Source organism: Scyliorhinus canicula, chromosome 5 (assembly GCF_902713615.1).
Source record: "Scyliorhinus canicula chromosome 5, sScyCan1.1, whole genome shotgun sequence".
Classification (NCBI taxonomy): Eukaryota; Metazoa; Chordata; class Chondrichthyes; order Carcharhiniformes; family Scyliorhinidae; genus Scyliorhinus; species Scyliorhinus canicula.
The window spans coordinates 156595141-156615004 of NC_052150.1; the positions used below are offsets into that span (position 1 = coordinate 156595141).

The window sequence follows — 19864 nt, forward strand, 5'->3', positions numbered from 1 at the left end:
GTGCCAAGGGTGGCATGGGCCCGCGATCGGTGGGCACCGATCGCGGGCAGCGGGTCCGAACCCTGCGCACTCTTTGTTCCTCCGCCTCCGCCGCCCCACTGGATCAGTCCGCGGGGCGGCTGAGGGGCATAACGGCCCGCGCATGCGCGGGTTTCACGCATATGCGTGATGACGTCATGCGCGGGTTGGAGCCGTCCAATCCGCGCATGTGCGGCTGACGTCATCGTGCGCGTCAGCCGCCGTTACCCTTGGCGCGCGGGCTTAGCGAAGTTCGCTAAGCCTGCGATGCCGAGGTTTACGGGGCCCCGCTGCTAGCCCCGACCGGGGAGCAGAATCGGGTCCCGGGAGGGGGCGCGGAGGCTGCCATGAAACACGGCCAGTTTCACGGCAGCCTTCACGACTCTCCGCATTTGCGGAGAATCGCGCCCACTGTTCAGTACAGGACCTAATTGCTTGTCGGAAAAAAGGTGAATTGTCGTACGCAGCCTGCGAGGTTCTGTTGATTTAGGAGCCCCAGGTGTGGCCCTAGTGAGGCTTTGCAGAGTGGAGACAGATTCGCAGTTGTGAAGTTGTTTGAAGTAGCTTGAAGCTTGTGATTTAAGTGTGCATGTAATTTATTGCTTTAATCTCTTGAAATGAAACAAAGTGTTACACCTGTAAGTACTGCCATGATAAGTTGGAATAGAAGCACCATCACGGAAAATATAGAAACAGTCTTGGCAGTTTGGATCGAAGACTAAAACAAATGCAGTGTGCCTATTAAAATGACGGCTATTCAAGCGAAAGCTAGCAGCTTGTATGATGACTTAAAGAATGAACAGGGTGAGAGTTCACAGTAGGAAAGCTTTCGTGCTAGTCATGTTTGGTTTAAGGCCTTACTATTTGCATAAAATCAGTGAAGCGACAAGTGCCAATGCTAGCCTGCTCAATTGCCCATTTAAAAAGAATTATCCAAAAAGGTGGCTATTCATTGAAACAAATATTTAATGTCAATGAGACTGGATCTTTTTTTGGAAGCATTATTCCACAAAGAACATACATTTTCAAACCCGAGATGAAGTTCAAGATTTACCAAACAGGATTGATCCCTGTACTCCTATGAGCTTCTGAGACTTGGAAAACCTACAGCAGGCACCTCAAAGCACTGGAGAAGTGCCACCAATTGCACATTCGCAAGTTCCTCCAAATCCAGTGGCAGGAAAGGTGGTCGAACAGCAATGATCTTTCCCAAGCCAACATGCTCAGCATAAAGGTACTGACCACTCAAAACCAGTTTCACTGAAATGCTTTCAGGAAGACCTTGAAGAATCCCTTAAAGTGGTCAAACATCCCAGTAGTGCTGACTCAAGGGAGGTTCCTGGCTTGTGACTGAGCAAAATGGAGAAGGTTCATTCAGGGGTTGAACACATCAAGAGCCTTTCAAGAGAACACACAGAGGTGAAGTTGAGGAATTTGCAAGAACACACAAACAACTTGGGCTGGATTCTCCCAAAATGAGACTATGTCCACGCCGGCATAAAAGCGGTGGAGATTTACTCCCAAAATTCGTATTAAAAAGTTGAACTAATTCAATACCCTGCAGGTGGCTAGTAGAGACCTGCAGTAAATCGCACAGCTTTAGTTGCGGATACGGCCCCCCGCACCTCCGGTTCAGTGTCCGGCATGCGCACGATGGCGGCCTCCAGCGGCCGCTCCGAGCTCCATGGCGGACTCGGACCGCGGAGCCACACAGAGAAAAGAGACCCCCTGATCGGCCGCGCGCCTTAGCCTGAAACCGCGCAGACCTAACCCCTGGCCGCCTATAAGGCACCTCCCCCCCCCCCCCCGGGCCTCCGGTCCCCCCGACCAGGGCGGCCGTGGACGGAGTCCGCAGCTGCCACACCAGCATCCCAACCAGCAATAGGTGGTTTGTTCAGCCAGTCAGGAGTGGAGGATTGCTGGGCGGGCCTCTGGCAATGGCCCCCCGGTGACGTGGTGTACTCCGTGGTCACGCCGATTTTCGGGGCCTGGAGAATTGCCGGACTAGCGTCGGGCCCGATTAAAGCGTGAAAGTGGATTCTCCGCCCCACGCCGGCCGCGATTTTGGCGCGGGGCTGTGGAGAATCCAGCCCCTCTTCTATCTAACCCTCCAAGCAGCACTAGCCCCACATGTGGCTGAGTCTGCAGATCGCACTTTGGGTTCTGAAATGGCTGATGAGCCCATTCGAACCAGAGTGGCAATAAGAAACCCTTAAACCCAAAGGACTGTCTAAGATGAAAGTGAAAATGGCGAGCATGATCTAATTTGGTCATTTATTTTACAGTTAGTTCAATCAGTAATGTACAGTATTACAAAGAAACCGAATTCCACTTTACACATAGATTCCTGTGATTAACTTGAAGTTGTTGCATTTAAAAAGTCGAGATTTTAAAGAATGCAACTTGGACGTTAAGTGAGCAATTACTGTAGAAGCAATAAAATAAGAGAAGTTAATGCCGGGCTGAAGATATGGTGCAGGAAGCATGATCTAATTTGGTCATTTATTTTACAGTTTGTTCAATCAGGTTCTTGGATAATTGGGACTAGTTCTGGAGCAGGAAGGACCTGTAAAAGACAGATCGATCGCACCTCCATCTGTAACAGATGGCACAGTGGTTAGCACTGCTGCATCACAGCTCCAGGGACCGGGGTTCAATTCTGGTCTCAGGTGACTCAGTGTGGAGTCTGCACGTTCTCCCTGTGTCTGCGTGGGTTTCCTCCGGGTGCTCCGGTTTCCTCCCACAGTCCAAAGATGTGCAGATTAGGTGTACTGGCCATGCTAAATTGCCCTTGGTGTCCAAAAGGTTAGGTGGAATTACTGGGTTACGGGGATAGGGTGGAGGCGTGGGCTTAAGCAGGGTAAAAACAAATTACTGTGGATGCTGTAATCTGAAACCAAAGAGAAAATGCTGAAAAATCTCAGCAGGTCTGGTAGCATCTGTAGGGAGAAAAAAGAGCGAACGTTTCAAGTCCAGATGACCCTTTGTCAAAGCTGCTTGACCCAGCTTTGACAAAGGGTCATCTGGACTCAAAATGTTAGCTCTTTTCCCTCCCTCTAGATGCTGCCAGACCTGCTGAGATTTTCCTGCATTTTCTCTTTGGCTTTATTAGGGTGCTCTTTCCAAGGGCTGGTTCCAATTCGATGGGCCGTATGGCCTCCTTCTGCACTGTATGGATTATATAACCGGCTTTTGAAAATGCTGGCCGTGACCAGCTTTCAGAATCGGTGCCCAGTGATGCAGGACGCCTCTACCTGACGTCAGTGCGCCAACTCAGGAGCAGATTCTTTAAAAAAACCGAGGGAGCCTTCTCTCCAGGAGAGCAGGTCACGAGCCCCATACACTGACATCATGTGCTCTGGGCACAAGAGAGTTCCCTCCATTTTGTAGCTGCCAGCAGTGCTGGTGTGAGCTCCAGGGCCTCTGGTGACCAAGCCATGAAGAAGAAGCTGAAAACAGGAACAAAGCAGTATAAAGATGATTTCTTGAGGAATGGCTTAATTAACTATGCCACTGCAAATCAGGATGTAAAGTTCATGTGTGTTATGTGCAGGGAAGTACTGGTAATTGAAAGATTAAAACCCTCTAAACTTCAAAAGCATTTGAAGACTAAGCATGGCGGGTTTGAGGACAAACCTCTTGATTTTTTTCAACGGATGCAGTGGGATCTTAAATCATCAGCTGAAGTCCGCAGCAGAAATGTAACATTCAATGACAAAGCAAGTGAGATCGTGAGGACCAAGCAGGCTCATCTGTCACATTAAAGGTCAGTGAAAATGTTGGGTCGCAAAGGTCGGCCGGTGTGCATCCTGAAGGATGGCCAATTGCTCAAAATGGGTCCTGGGCAAAAAAGTTTGAAAAACACTGCTCTACATTAAAGCGGTCCATAATAGGCACGAGCACAAAAGACCGCAGGGTGCATCACTGGCATACGGATCCACACCCCAGCCGAGGAGAGGCCAACACAGTTAGCAGGCAAGGCTGAGGAAAGGGCAATGGCTGGCAGAGGTTGGTATATGGCAAACAAGTAAGAGCCCAAAGCAACGCTGATATCCCTATAGCAAGTGAGTCACTCCTTTCCACAGACCATCCATCCCAAGATCTCACCATGTCTCTTGTCTTATGATTTACAGGATCACCAACAGACAAGGCTGGGCCATCTGGGATCACTGCCGCCCAACCACATCACCAGCACACCTCGGAGCACCAATCCGAGGAAGACGCAATCTTTTTGTCACTGCTATCCCTCCACCTCCTCCACCACAGAGATTATCACCTCAGAGGGTCATTTTAGTGATGAGGCTCCTGAGTCACTTCGCACATGCTGCAACACCTCAGGCAGAGGCAGGAACTCCCGAGGGAGTGGACGGTGGGAGGACTGCCCAATCCCAGGCAACAGCTGTCATCCGGACATACATTGCGCTTCTGGAAAATATAATCCCATAACTGGTACAGGTGCAGACACAAAGCTAGGATCTACAGGAGAGTGTGTCAGTAACTTTCCAGTGCCTGAAGGTACAGCTGGAAGAGTCCAACTGCAAGAGATTATGCCGACAATGCATGGTACCCAGTGGAAATGGTATCCAGTGGTGGAGCCCGCAGTGGAAGGTCTGGGGCAAGAAGTCAGAGCCATGGGTCAAGACATCCAAGGCTTGGGGCACACTGTGCGGTCAATGGCTGAGGCACATGACAGGGGAGCCCAGTCACAGGCAGACATGTCCCAGACCCAGATGAACATTGCAGCAGCACTCACGAGCATTGGCTGGACGCTGACTGACCTTAGCCAGTCACAGAGGGATAGCGCACAATCACAGAGGGATATGCCCCAATCTCAGTGCTTCATTCCTCAGGACTTTGGGACCATGGCTCAGAGGACACGAGCCTCCAGGACTGGCAGCGCCAGGTGATGTTGAAGCCTCCAGAGCTCACTCCGGCCTCCTCTCCATACCATAGAGTAGACTGGGAATCATCGAGCCCCCTGAGGGAGGAGAACGTGATGGAGCCCATGCCTGCTCCACCTGTAGGGGACGCGCTGAAACACCTCAGCGCTTCCAAAACCAACTGCCCCCACCCCCACCTAATACTAGTGTATCTCATGGTCCGCAGGCAGGACAGGGTGGCATGTCATCACATGTGACACCCGAAAGCCATCCGGACCCAGGCCCCCCAGAGGATGGCTGGCAAGGGCAACACAGGTCAGAGGGTGAGATGCAGCAGGCCACCTCCACTGCTGATGTGCTGTCTGGGTTTACACTTAGAAGGCGTGGTAGGTGAGATAAGAAAGTTAGATAACACCTAAATTGGAACGGGTGGAGAACATAGGTTATATTTAGGGATTAAAGAATAAAGAACAAAAAAAAGTACAGCACAGGAACAGGCCCTTTGGCCCTCCAAGCCTGTGCTCATCATGATGCCCTAACTAAAACAAAACCTGCTGCCTGTTGTGTTCTGTTGACTTGTCCGTGCAATGATACATACAGAATTGCTGATGGTTTACATAGAATGATTAATTATTAGTTAACAGGTGGAAGGATGGCATACAGAATCCATATAGACTGGGTTTCTCTGGAACTATCCGGTGCGACAGTCCTTGTGTATGCCTTACTACCAACCCTCGGTGGCCGGATGTCACATGACTGATGTTTGACGCCACCTGGCGTTCCATGTCAGCGATAGGCTCTGCGGCCTCTGACCTTTTTCCCCAGTCGGGTCTACTGTGGACCTCCTCACTGGGTGGACCGTATGTTATCCCACCAGCAGAGTGACAACTGGTTGTGTGGTGGGGAAGGTGACCATGTGTCACTAATCATCTCCATGATTAAGGGCTCGTGTGTGGGCAGGTTCTACAAATGGGGTGAGTGAGGGAAGTGTGCATCTGCTGGGCCCCAGTTTCAGTGTGATGTGGGTCCTGTGTGTAACGGACAAATTGTGACAGAAAGCAGGTTAGATTTCCTGGCTGGGAGCAGGATGGATAGGAACAGGAGCTCGGTGCACTAGCAGGGCTTGTGGGATAGGCTAGCTGATAGTGTCACTGGTGAAGCCTCTGCCCTAAGAGGGACATTGTGCCATGTGTCCTTTGTTTGAGGTGAGCTCTGCTATTACCCTGCAGTGGAGCTGAGCTTCTGATGAAGGCACTGTGGAGTGCCAACACCTGGCGTGCCACTAACTGAGCTTGGCCACGCACATCCTGTTGATGATACTGCTCGGGTCTGAGGGTTTCCAGAGGGGTGGCCTGGGTGGGTTTCCAGATGAGCAGTTACAAGTGTGAACAGCCAGGGGCCTATAAGTAGCACCAAAGGGGTGCGTTTAAATCCACATACTGTAGCAATGGTAGTCTGAGCTAGGCTGTCAGACCCCAAGGGGGACACCCAGAGTTCACAGACTTGTTACCAAGTCATTCCCCCCAGCTCAGGTAACCGTCCCTCCAGCAAGCCTGACAGTTTTGGACAGCATTTCAGAGTTATCTTACCTTCTCGCTCCCCCTCAACAACCCTAGTGCTCAGGCTCCTCTTGTAACTCGCAAATCTCAATTTTCCCATTACGCACTATTCTCCGCCCGATTGCTAGAATATGTAGAATATAGAACATACAATGTAGAAGGAGGCCATTCGGCCCATCGTGTCTGCACCGACCCACTTAAGCTCTCACTTCCACCCTACCCCCGTAACCCAATAACCCTCCTAACGTTTTGGACACTAAGGGCAATTCAGAATGCCCAATCCACCTAACCTGCACGTCTTTGTACTGTCGGAGTAAACTGGAGCACCTGGAGGACACCCACGCAGACACAGGGAGAATATGCAGACTATGCAGACAGTGACCTAGTGGGGAATCGAACCTGGGACCCTGGTGCTGTGAAGCCGCAGTGCTAGTCATTTGTGCTACCGTGCTGCCCTATTCTTGCTATTCTTTATGCTGGCTTCACAAAGGGGAGAATTCAGCCCAATGTCACTGTGGGTGGTTTGGAGATTAGGGGCTGGATTCTCCGATCGGCGACGCCAAAATTGCGTTCGGCGATCGGCCTGGAGAAACCCCGTTAACGCCAGAATCGGGGGCGGTGCCATTTTTGCGATGCTCCACCCCCTCAAAAACGGCTACTTGAAGAGTGCGCCATACGGACGGCCTCAGGAAATCACGTGAAGCCCTCCCCCGATGCTCCGCCCCTGATGGGCTGAGTCCCTGATGGCGTAGGACACGTGTGCTCACACCGTTTGGGGACCTTGCGTGGTGGCTGCGGACTGAGTCCAGCGCCGCCACAGTCGGGGGGGGGGGGGGGTTCCTCTGGCAGGGGCTGGGGGGACTGGTCCAGAGATGGCAAGGTTAGTTACAGGGGGACAGTTTTTGGCAGGCCGGATCCGCACGCTACTGACGCCATGTTGCACGGCACTGCCGCCGCAGGTCGCCGTCGTGTGCATGCTCGGCCACAGACTTGGCCATTCTCCAGCCGTACCCGCAGGTAAATTGGATTGGATTGGATTGGATTTGATTACTTTCATGTGTACAGAGGTACAGTGAAAAGTATTTTTCTGCAAGCAGCTCAAGCAGTACATGAAAATAAAATAAAAAGAAAATACATAATAGGGCAACACAAGGTACACAATGTAAATAAGTAAACACAGGCATCGGGTGAAGCAAGCAGGAGTATAGTATTAATAAGGTCAATCCATTAAAGGATTGTTTACGAATTTGGTAATAAGCCGGGGGGCTTTACACTGCACGGCTGCTAGCCCCCTACTGGATGGAGGATCGGTTTGGGGATGGCGGCGACTTTCTGGTTATTAGATCAGAGAATCGAGCCCTAGAACTAGGAGAGCGAAACGTAGAGAAGGTGATACGTTAGTTTGGGGGGGGGAGCGTGGAGGGGTTCAGAATGGGTGTAGGTGGAGGAGGTCCCATGTGTGGGGGCAAGCCTCAGGGTCCTGGCAAGGCCCCGCTCCCATTTGTTCTGAGGAGGTACACTAGCAGTCCCATCATTGCATCGTCTCTCAAAATTTGGAATCAGTTGAGGCAGCACCTTAATATAAGATAAATGTCGGGACTGGTCCCAATATGTGGGAACCATAGGCTTATTCCGGGGGGGTGGCCGCGATGTAAGGGAGCTGATGCAGGAATGGGATAGAACGGGCAAGTGACATTTTTGTTGAGTGGCGAGTCACGGGGATAGTGGAGATGCAGGAGAAATCTGAATAGGTAAGTGTGTTTAGATATTTTGAGTTTTGGGGCTTTGCACGGACGCAGCTGCCCTCATTCCCTCAGCTGCCAAAGCACACGCTATGAGATGAGTTGTTAACACCAGGTGATCTAGGGAGGGGTGGATTGGTGATATTTACAGGTGGTTGGTGGAGACGGAGAAGGCACCAGTGGAGGGGACAAAGCAGAAATGGGAGGCAAAATTGGGGATTGGGCTTGGGTGGGCGGCTTGGAGTCAAATAATGCACATGATCAATTCTACCTCATCCTGTGCTCAGATGAGCCCTATACAGCTTAAGGTGGTGCATAGGGCACACAAGACTCGGGCCTGTAGGAGTGGGTTTTTCCCGAGGGGGAGGATGTATGCGAACGATGTGGGAGGTGTGTTCTCTGTTTAAAGTTGTCCACTTCTGGTAGCATGTTGTGTTATCTACTTTGCTTTACCTGAATGGTTCGGAGGCATAGTGTTGAATAAAGAACACAAAGCTTTGTTAACAAATAAAACTATAAATTTATTACACTACTAACTAAGATTCGTTCAAATTCCTAAAGTAGAAAGTTTCTATATTAAACTATGCTATCCCTAACCAGCGGCGTGCAGAGGTCTGGTGATGCCCGGGGCAAATCTTGATTATATGCCCCAAAGCCTCAAGTATAAGGCCTAATATACTGAGAAATATTATGAGAAAGGAAAACATTTTGAATATATAAACACAGATGAAACATGAAATAAACGCTTTATTCGATTTTAATATTAATCAATCAAATTTATTAAGTTCTTTTCCCCAAATGATACCTCCTGTCACAAAACACCTGAACTACTTCACTTTTTACATCAGCTGTGAGAAATTCTTTTTCAATGCTTATTAAAGCCAGGTTGGTCAGTCGCTCCTGTGACATAGAAGACCTCAGATATGTTTTTATTAATTTCAGTTTTGAAAATGACCTTTCACAGCTTGCGACTGAAAATGCGATTGTAAGCAGTAATCTGTATGAAACACACAGCGTCGGAAAGACATCCCTCCCATACTGCAGTAAAGACTCCAGAGCATCTTTAGGATCAGGGGGAACTCTATTCCCTCCAGCTCGAAGGAGCATCACAAAATCAATAATTTTGTCATATAACTGAATTGCAACCACATCATTGTCATAATAATTTGCAAAGTCTGAACATTCCTTTTTTAACTTCTCTCTTTCTTGTTCATCTTCAATCACTACTGAATTCAAGTTCAGAAGAAAAGAAAATCGGTCACTGAGTCTTTGAAGACGGACACTGCGGTCTCCAATTTCAGTTTTTAATCTGTTCACAATCTCTACCATTACGCTATTCATTTCTTCTTGTGCCGTCAGTCCACTATCTCTTGCTGACTCTCCAGGCATTCTTCTTCTTCTCCTTGTTCGTGCAATTGGTATTCCCCAATTTTCACAATATTCATTGGCTAAATCTATTGCATTGTGGATAATTTCATCATTCTTCAAATTCAAGATATGAATAAGTCCTCTCAGATCACAAGAAGCTTCATGGAACCCCATTTTCGGATCCTGCAAACGTTTTGAGACTTTCTCCACTGATGATAAAACTGAGTACCAAAAATTTAATAAAGCTATAAACGGGAACTGTTGAATAGAGTTAAGTAGCGATCCTGCATCAGATTTAGTTTCCCTTGAAAATTCTCCTTCCAGCAGGTGTTGAAGGCTCTCCAGCAGGTGTTGAAGTCACACTCTTCGTGGATTACTTGCACAGCATCATGGCTAGAACTCCATCTTGTGTCACATTGTCTTTTCACAGTCCGAGTGACAAATGATTTTAACACTTCCCAACGAGAAGTAGATGAAGAAAAAAAAGTAAAGAGTTTTTCTAGAATGCCAATAAATGTAACAACAACAGGTTGCACCTCACTTGCATGGACACAGGCCAAATTGAGGCTGTGGTTCTCGCAGTTCACAAACACAGCTTTTGGGTTAACTTCAAGAATTTTTTGTTGAACACCTCCTCTCACTCCAGCCATAACTGCTGCGTTATCATATGCTTGACCACGACAGTCATTCATGGAAATTTTGTCTTCTTCCAATTTTTCCTGAATTTTATTTACCAGGCTGACTGCATCTTTCTTGTTGACTTGAAAAAATCCCAGAAATGTCTCCTTTATTTCTACTTTTCTGTTTTCATCAATATGAACGTAACGCAGAATTTCAGAAACCTGATCTTCATGGGCAATATCTGGAGTTGAATCCAGCATTATACTAAAATATTTTGCGTCCTTAATTTCGGAAATTATATTTTTCTTGACAGTTTCACCAAGAAGATTGATTATTTCATTTTGAATTCTGTTGGACAAGTAGGTGACACTTTTTGGTTTCTCTTTCCCGCTCTGCAAGTGTTTTGCTAAGATGTCATCATATTTGGCCAATAGTCTGATTGTTGCTAGAAAGTTTCCTGTATTTTCACTGACTGTCTCCTCTGGCTCTGATAACCCAGATATTCCTTCTCCTCGATGCAGACGGATAAACCATATGTCATTTCTTTATTCCTTCGTATCAAATTATTTCACACTGATTCTCCACTGATAATTTTGTGCAATTTATATCATAGACTTGCAAATTAGTGGTATCTGTATTTGAATATTAGCACGTTAAGGAATAAATGTCTCCTATTCCGAGATTAAATGCCATAGCAGTCCTCTGATCATCCAGGCTTAACTTTTACTACATCCCACGTAAATATTTCATTAAATATCACCAAAAAACCTATAAAAAACGTAGTTACACCCGTTCTAGAGCTATTCACTGACCTCTTTATCTTTGCCATCTCTAAGGTATAGGACGGCTGCCTGAGGTTAAATTGCGCTGTAAATTAGTCAATTTCCCCTTAGCGCTGGGATTCTAGGGATATTGTTCTCTTCTTCAGTCATTTTGCTTTGCAGCAATGGGTGAGATGTTATGTCTCAAAGGTTGTGCCTCCCTCCTCTGCAACCCCCATGGAGAAGGATAAGAGCAGCAACGTCATGGAAATACTGTCATGACCCTTGTGGAAACAACTACAAACAACCCAACTAAGACCAATATACAAGACTTCACTTTTATATTAGCAATCACACCAAAATCAACGTAAATTAAACATGAATTAACAGGAAAATTGCAATAATATGACCGATAAATTACACATAGCAGATACAAAGACATATCTCACACATTTCGGTCAGCTCATTCAGCACGTATCGCTTTCATTTCAGCCACAATATCCTTCAAAACGTTGAACTTCTTCAAATCAAATTCCATCTTCATTTCTCTAAAGCTTTAGCACCAAGTCTCATCAAACACCGGCATTACTTCACCCAATTTCCACAAATATAATTTTCACAGTCAACACATTTCCAGATCCCTTCTTCTTCACAAAACCCTGGTCATGTGGGGCCTGTTTTTGCACTATGCCAGTGCATAAAGGGTCCCCAAATCCAGATATAAAAGCTCTGTTCAAGATCCGAGCTCCAGCAGCTTGCAGTCAAGTCTCTGAGAATCTCCCATTTATAGGACCCTGGGCTTTAAGTATAAAGGGTAAGAGGGCAAAAGTTAAGAGGCCATGATGAATCTTTATGAAATACTGGTTCTGTCCCAAATGGGTGCCCCTGGCCCAAATGTCAAATTCTGGGCACAACAGTTTAGTAAGTTGACAGCTACAGAGGGTGCAGAGAAGAGTTTTAAAAATAGATCAAAAGATAAAGATAAAGAATAAATAAAACTCACCCATGGTGGCATTGCCATCGGTTCTGGAGAATTCGCGCCCTTTCTGTTCCCTCTCCAGCCGCTGAGTGCAAAGCCGCCTCTTCACCAGCGGCGACTGCGGTGCGCAGGCGCGCTCCACCCGACCGCGGTGCGCAGGCACGCTCCACCCGACCGCGGTGCGCAGGCGCGCTCCACCCGACCGCGGTGCGCAGGCGCGCTCCACCCAACCGCGGTGCGCAGGCGCGCTCCGGCCGACCGCGGTGCGCAGGCTAGCTCCGGCCGACCGCGGTGCGCAGGCGCGATCCATGCTCTGCACGCCACTGCCCCATCCAATGGCTGCCCGGGGCCAGCGCACCGCCGCCCCCCCCCCCCCTCTGCACGCCGCTGTCCCTAACTAACAGAACTATAACTGCTCTCTGTCATGTATCACCATCTTTACCCAGAATCCGCAAGTCACATGATATATATATGACTGTTCTGTGGTTTCCTCTAGTGGTAAGAAGCATTATCATTAACTTGTTAACTCTTTACATCCCAGTCAATATATATATCATTACAGGAGGGGCCAGCGAACCACACTCATATGTTCTGGCGGTGGACAAAGTTGGGGGTTTCTGGGCAGCGGATTTCACGACTCTGTCAGAAATAGTGAGGGTGAACATATCACCGTGCCCTCTGGTGGCGAATTGTGGAGTTCCGGTTTTGCCGGAGCTGCTGGAGGGAAGGGGCCGATGTTGTGGCCTTCGCCTCTGATGACCCGGCGGTGAATCTTATTGAGTTTGAGGTCCACCGGGGGTCTTGGCATGGTTGGGGGATTTATATCAGTTCTTAAGTCTGGAGAAAATTAAGTTTGTTCTTAGGGGGTCGGAGGTTTTATGCGCAGACGCTGTTTGAAGATCTGTTGTTGCCAGTGGTGATGGGGGGGGGGGGGGGGGGGGGGGGCACGCATAGTTTAAGGGAGAAAATTGACAAACTGTTTAAATTATGTTTATATCTGGTTGTTGTTTGTATATGTTTTTGTCTGTGTTTGGAATAACATTTTTTTTTAAAAGCTAGGAGAGCGAGCAATGTTAGCTTTTTGGTGGACCCTAGTAATAATAGTGAAGGAACTGTTAAAAAGCTACTGTAGGTGATTCTCTTGCTATGACTGGATAGATAAGAATGGAACATAGGAACAGGCATAGGCCATTCAGCCCATCGAGCCTGTTCTACCATTCAGTATGATCATGGCGGATCGAACACTTCAGTCCCTTTTACACCCATTATCTCCATAACCCTTTTAGTTATTAGTAATCAGAAATCTATCAATCTCTGCTTTAAGCATACAGGAAGCTTTTGAAGGCAGCAGGGCAATTTGAGAAGGCTGTTCAAAAGGCATATAGGGGCTTGCCTGTTTGACACAGTTCATTGAATAAGTACATTGCCCAGCTTTTCTCCTGGTTTTTAATGTCCTTATAGTTCTTTTCCAGCTCTATCGGATTTGATTCATTCTTCCCATTTTATATTAACTAGTAAATGAACAACTCACAAGCTAGGTTTTTTTGTGTAAATGGTTACGGGCCTCAGCACTGACCCCTGGGCTATGCAATTTTGTATTTCTCTCCAATCTGCCCATCACCCTCTCAACTGCACCTACTATATCCTGTGTCCCAGGCAATATTATTATCCACCTCCAAATCTAACCTCAAAAATCCACTGGCTTACTCATGTATAGCAGCTAATCATGCAAGAATTTAACAATGCAGGTACACTATCTCAAAGGTCCCTGCAATATCCATGTGAAATATAATTTCCACCTAAAAGGCAAGGAGATTTACAAGACAAGATCTGTCCCTTTTTAAATCATGTTCGCTGTCACACACTGGGTTATTTTGATTTGGACAATCTCAGGTTTGTTACTAATGATTGATTTTTTATTTTAAAAGTTACAATGCAAAATTAAGAGGTCTCTAGTTAATTGCATTTGTTTTGTCATTTCTTTTTGATGCCTTGTTTTCAATTCACTGCAGCCTTCCTTTATCAAATTCAATTTCACAATTTGCTGGGATGTGATCATGAACTTTGGTTTGCGAGTTAGTTTTACTGAGAGAATAAGAAGAAACGTGAAGATGCATTTCTTTAGAAAGAGAGTTCTGCAGGCAATCCTTTAGTTTTTATTAAGAAAAATGTAGATAAATGTGTGAAGCAGAGAGATACATAGCTATGATGAGAGAGAATGGCAGTAGAATTAGTTTTGGATTGATAGAGCACAGAGATGGTGCAATCACAGTCGGCTGAAAAGCCTTTTTCTGATGATAAATAACGTCTCGGATTCTTTGGTTAAACCTAATCGCTAGCTTTTATCAGACCCAAGGAGGTGAAATTGCGGACATGAGGGCCGATAAAATAAGAGGCAGCCAGGTAACATTGACTCCCCGACAGTCCCACTACTAGGCTGGAAGTGAATAGGTTGTATATACCAAGGAGGCAGGCAGTGAATTTCCATAATCAAAAGCCCTCACAATAAGACACACTTTACTGTGCTGCCATGTGCGGAGGGAGGCTGCCAGCTAAATGGAGGCGACCTCCTTTTGGCAGCCTGGGTGGGGAAAGGTTTCACGGCCTATGGAAGGGGCTGGGCCGTGGCCCAATGGCCTCCAAGGAGGGGTTTTTCCACCAGCCCTGAGAATTTTTATAAGTTTTTTAAAAAAATGACCAGTCCTTGATTCCAAGCAACCCTGCAAACTTCAGTGGCACTGCTGAGGCGTCAGAGTTGCCAGCTCTCTGATTGGACCGACAGCGTGCAGAGCCCACTCGCATCTCTTTACTGGATGACAGGCCCACAGGCAGCCAATTGGGAGACAAGCTCTGGCAAAATTGATGAGCCACATCAATAGGCCCTTTCATTCACTCTATCCGCCCCTTCACAATCTCATATCAAAACTCCATAACCTAGGACTCGGCTCCTCCCTCTGCAACTGGATCCTCGACTTGCTGACCCATAGTAAAGATAAGTAACAAAACCTCCTCTACGAAAGTCCTCAATACTGGGGCCCTGCAAGGCTGCGTAGTTAACCCCCTACAATACTCCCTCTACATACATAACGGTGTGGCAAAAGTTGGCTCCAACTCCATCCACAAGTTTGCTGATGACAGACCAGTGGGTCGGATCTTGAACAACGATGAGTCAGAATACAGGAGGGAGATAGACAACCTACTGGCGTGATGTAACAAGAACAATCTCTCCCTCAATGTCAGGAAAACTAAGGAGCTGGTCATTAACTTCAGGAAGCAAAATATCGTGCACACCCCTGTCTTCATCAATGGTGCCGAGGTGGAGATGATGGTTGACAGCTTCAAATTCCTCGGTGTGCACATCACAAATAATCTGCCCTGGCCCACTCACACCGATGCTACGACCAAAAAAGCACAACAGTGCCTATATTTCCTCAGGAAACTTAGGGAATTTGGCGTGTCCACATTAACCCTTACCAATTTTTACAAATGCACCATAGAAAGCATCCTATCTGGCTGCATCAAAGCCTGGTATGGCAACTGTTCGGCCCAAGACCATAATAAACGACAGAGAGCCGTGAACACAGCCCAATCCATCACGGGAAACCACCTCATATTCATTGACTTTCTCTACACCCCCTCTGCCTTGGGAAAGCAGACAGTATAATCAAAGACCCCTCCCACCTAGGTTATTCTTTCTTCCAACTTCTTCCAGCAGGCAGGAGATACAAAAGTCTGAAACCACGTACTGACAGATTCAAAACCAGTTTCTTCCTCGCTGTTACCAGACTCCTGAATGACCCTTTTATGGACTGAACTGATCCCTTCACATATCTTCTCTACTGAGTAATACTGTACTCCTGTATGCTTCACCCGTTGCCTGTGCCTATGTATTTACATTGTGTATTTATGTATGTCCTATGTATTTCATGTATGGTATAATCTGACTGGACTGTACCTCGGTACACTTGACAATAAATCAATTCCAAATCCAAATCAATGAAATCTCCCCTCAGCCTCTTTTCCAAGGAGAACCATAGAAACCACAGAAATCCTACAGTGCAGAAGGAGGCCATTTAGCCCAACAAATCTGCACCGACCCTCTGAAAGAGCACCCAACCTAGGCCCATTCCATAATCCTGTCCCCGTAACCCCACCTAAGTTGCATATCTTTGGGCACTAGGGTACAATTTAGCATGGCCAATCCACCTAACCAGCAGATCTTTGGACTGTGGGAAGAGACCAGAACACCTGGAGGAAACCCACAGGGGATACGGGGAAAATGTGCAAACTCTACACAGACCCAAGGTCGGAATTGTATCCGGGTCCCTGGTGCTGTGAGGTAGCAGTGCTAACCACTGTGCCACCATGCCACCCTTAAACCACCCTAACATATCAAATCTTTTCCCACAGCTGCAATGCTCCAGTCCTGGCAATACCCTCGTCAACCTCCCACAGTCCAAAGATGTGCAGGTTGGGTGGATTGGCCATGAAAAATTGTCCAAAATTCTATGATTAACCTAGGACAAAAGTTCGGCGCAACATCGTGGGCCGAAGGGCCTGTTCTGTGCTGTATTTCTCTATCTATCTAACCTCCTCTGCATCCTCTCTGGTATAATTACGTCCTTTCTGTTTATGAGGCGGCCAGAACTGCACACAGTACTGAAGTTATGGCCGAATTGATGTTTTATATAGTTTCAACATAACCTCCCTGGCTCTTATATCAAAGCCATGACTAATAAATGAAACGTATTGGGGACAAAATCCCTAGATTCATGCAGGAGACTGTTGGAAGCTGCAAACGGGTGAATGTATGTTTCTTTGAAAAGGCAAGTTAGATAAAAAAATGGTTTATTTCATAAATTTTTACTCTTGTTTTGAAGTTGTGTATAATCTATGCACGGTGGCTCAATAAGGCCCAGTGCGCATGTGCATAAGAAAAACATTGTGAAAACAGGTGACCAGGAATGGAGCAGCATTGAGAAAGAGTTTCCAGGGAAGGGACAAGGGAGAGAGTTTGGCAAGAGGTTCCAGAAGAAGAGCTCAGACAGGGACAGGAATATATCCATGTTAAGTTCAGTTAAAAAGAGAGGTGCAGAGAAAAAATAAGACGCCAAATAGTGAAAGGGCAGTGGAGAGCAGATTTTAAAGTGAGAAGGGCTCAAGAAATGCCCTGAACATCCAAGAAAGGAGCAGAAGGTAGGTCACTCAATGCTGCAGGCTGTTGGGGCAAAGGTACCCCTATAGAATAGTAGTAGTCTGCTAGACACAGCTGAAGATATGAAATTGTGCTTGTGAGGTATTGCTTGAGTGCATATTCAGAAATCCAGGGGAACGGAATCTCGGAAGGTGATATGGAACCTTTTGGGGGGCCATTGTTGAAGCCATCCAAATCAGACTGACTTTTGAAGAGAATCCCAAGATGAGCTCTTCAAAGGTGAAGACTGAAATCCCTCATGAAAGAAACATAATTTCAGCGAGATTGGTTGACTCACAGAGTTACGAACATCTGTGTGGGTTGTTGAGAAATCCATGGACTCTGTCCTGGTGGCATATGCTCTTTATTGTGCAGTATGTATTCAACCACAGTTGGTTTGTTAAGTCACATGTACCTCATTCTTAGGCTGATCATTAGAGTATAAGCCAGATATTCTAAATTGTTTTACATTTCTGACCTTGTATTGCAACGTTTATTTTTGTTTGTTGAAAACTGAAGAAATCTTGGGTGGGATTCTCTGATCATAAGTGTTGACGCTGTCGTAAACGCCGTTGCGTTTCCCGACGGCATCAACATGGTCCAGGAGCAGCAATTCTGGCCCCTACAGGGGCCCAGCACGGCACTGGAATGCCCCACGCCGCTCCAGCTGCCGACCCCGGCATCAGTTGGGCGCCACGGGTCCGCGCAGTGGGACCAGCGCGATTTCCGCACATGTGCGGTGTCTCCCTTCTCCACACTGGCCCTAACGCAACATGGCGTAGGGCTACAGAGGCTGGCGCGGACCAAAAGAGGCCCCCAGCCCAAAAAGCCGGCCCGCCGATCGGTGGGCCCCGATCGCGGGCCAGGCCACAGTGGAGGCCCCCCCCCCGGGGTCGAACCCCCTTCCCCCACAGGTCGCCCCCGGATCCTTCCACGCCAAGGTCCCGCCGGATAAGACCAGGTTAGAAGGGCACCCCAGGGTGAGAGAATCCCGCCCTTTGTGTCTTTATTTATTGACCAAGTGCCTTGAATCTCAAAATTTGTCCAACTTTAAACAAAATGTTCTTGGTTCCTAACGGGATATTATCAACAACATGGTCTGGCCAGGGATCATAATGACATAGAGGAAGGCCAAGAGAAAGAGTAGAAGCAAAACAAGATTAATGGAGAAATTTTAACCACAGAAAATAAGACGTTAGGTTAGTTGGGGTTTACAGCATGGGATTTGTCAGCCCTTCCTGCCAGCGAGATCTTCAGGTTCCGCCAAAGTCAACCCCTACAGCAGGCAGGCGGGAGAGCCATGCAAATTACACAGATACACAGAACATACAGTGCAGAAGGAGGCCATTCGGCCCATGAAGTCTGCACCGACCCACTTAAGCCCTCACTTCCATCCTATCCCTATAACCCAATAACCCCTCCTAACACTTTTGGCCACTAAGGGGCAATTTATCATGGCCAATCCACCTAACCTGCACATCTTTGGACTGTGGGAGGAAACGTGAGCACCCGGAGGAAACCCACGCAGACAAGGGGAGAACGTTGCAGACTCCGCACAGACAGTGACCCAGTGGGACCCTGGCGCTGTGAAGCCACAGTGCTAGCCACATGTGCTACCGTGCTTCCCTTTGACTTTGGTGGGACTGGAAGTTTCTGCCAGCAGCCACCAGCTGGGGGAGCCTGTGGTGTTGGGGGTGGGGGGACGGGGGATGGGGAATTTCAGCCAAACTCTTAAAAATCAGAATCCCAAATTAGTCTCCAATTTGCCAACTTCCATCTTGAACACAGATGGATGAGTTTACACTTCAAATTTTATAATGAGACTGCGAGTCTAATTGTTATTCAGCTTTGTGAATTGAACTGTTGTTGGTCAGGTTTCCTGAGCTCACAAAGCCTAACAGTTAGACCAAGGTGAGGGGTGTACGATCCATGAAGGAATTGCCTTTACAACTACCTGATGGATCCGATGTGGCTGCCTAGGCAACCTTTGTGATCTGGTAACCCAACCCTGAATACCTCAATACATCTTCTGTGAGACCACCAACCTATTCTGTCCAAGCCCTTGGCCCATTCCCAGGGCTCCTCACCTCATGCTTCCAATCACACGGCCAGGCCGCCAATCCACTCTATCTCCAGGATGTTGATCATTACCCCGGGACGCCGAATTGACCCACCTTCCCCTATGATTAACCCTTGCCCCCACCTCCACGCCGGGATTGATGTTCCTTTCCCACCTGATCAACTCCTCTATCCCCACAATTTATCTCCCCTTGTCCACCCCTCCTCCTCAATTCTGATACTGTCCATGCTTTCCTTTGCCACACAATCCATTCTGCAACCTGCCCAAGAGCCTACCTTGTTCTGCAAACACCACTGACTGTCTCCTCATGCGAGTAGAAGTATGTTACTCAGGTTTGCTTCCGGGTGGGGAATTGATCAATGATGCCCATGGATGTGTCGTGTGAAAGCACCTTTAATGGGTGTTTATAAATAGGTGTGTATATAAGTGTCTGTAGTGAGAGTAATTTTAAGAAATGGGTGTTCATTACTGCAGTGATGTCAGAGAGTAGGTGGAGCTGGGCTGTCTGTCAGCTTTTTACTTTCATTTTAGACTGTTTGCTGCAGGGTGTAGTTTAGTTTTGTTTTCAGAGCAGGATAGCTGCAGTCACAATCAGAAGGTGCATTAGAGCCTCTCTCTCTGTAATCTAAAGAGTGTAAATATTTCCTGGTGATTTAAAACTA

At 47.4% G+C, this 19864-nt stretch overlaps 1 long non-coding RNA gene across 1 annotated transcript in view; it reads right to left on the reverse strand.

Moving 5' to 3' along the window:
* The window catches only part of LOC119966353, a 37252-nt gene that overhangs the window by 10729 nt on the left and 6659 nt on the right, over nt 1-19864 (reverse strand). The window lies entirely within an intron of this gene.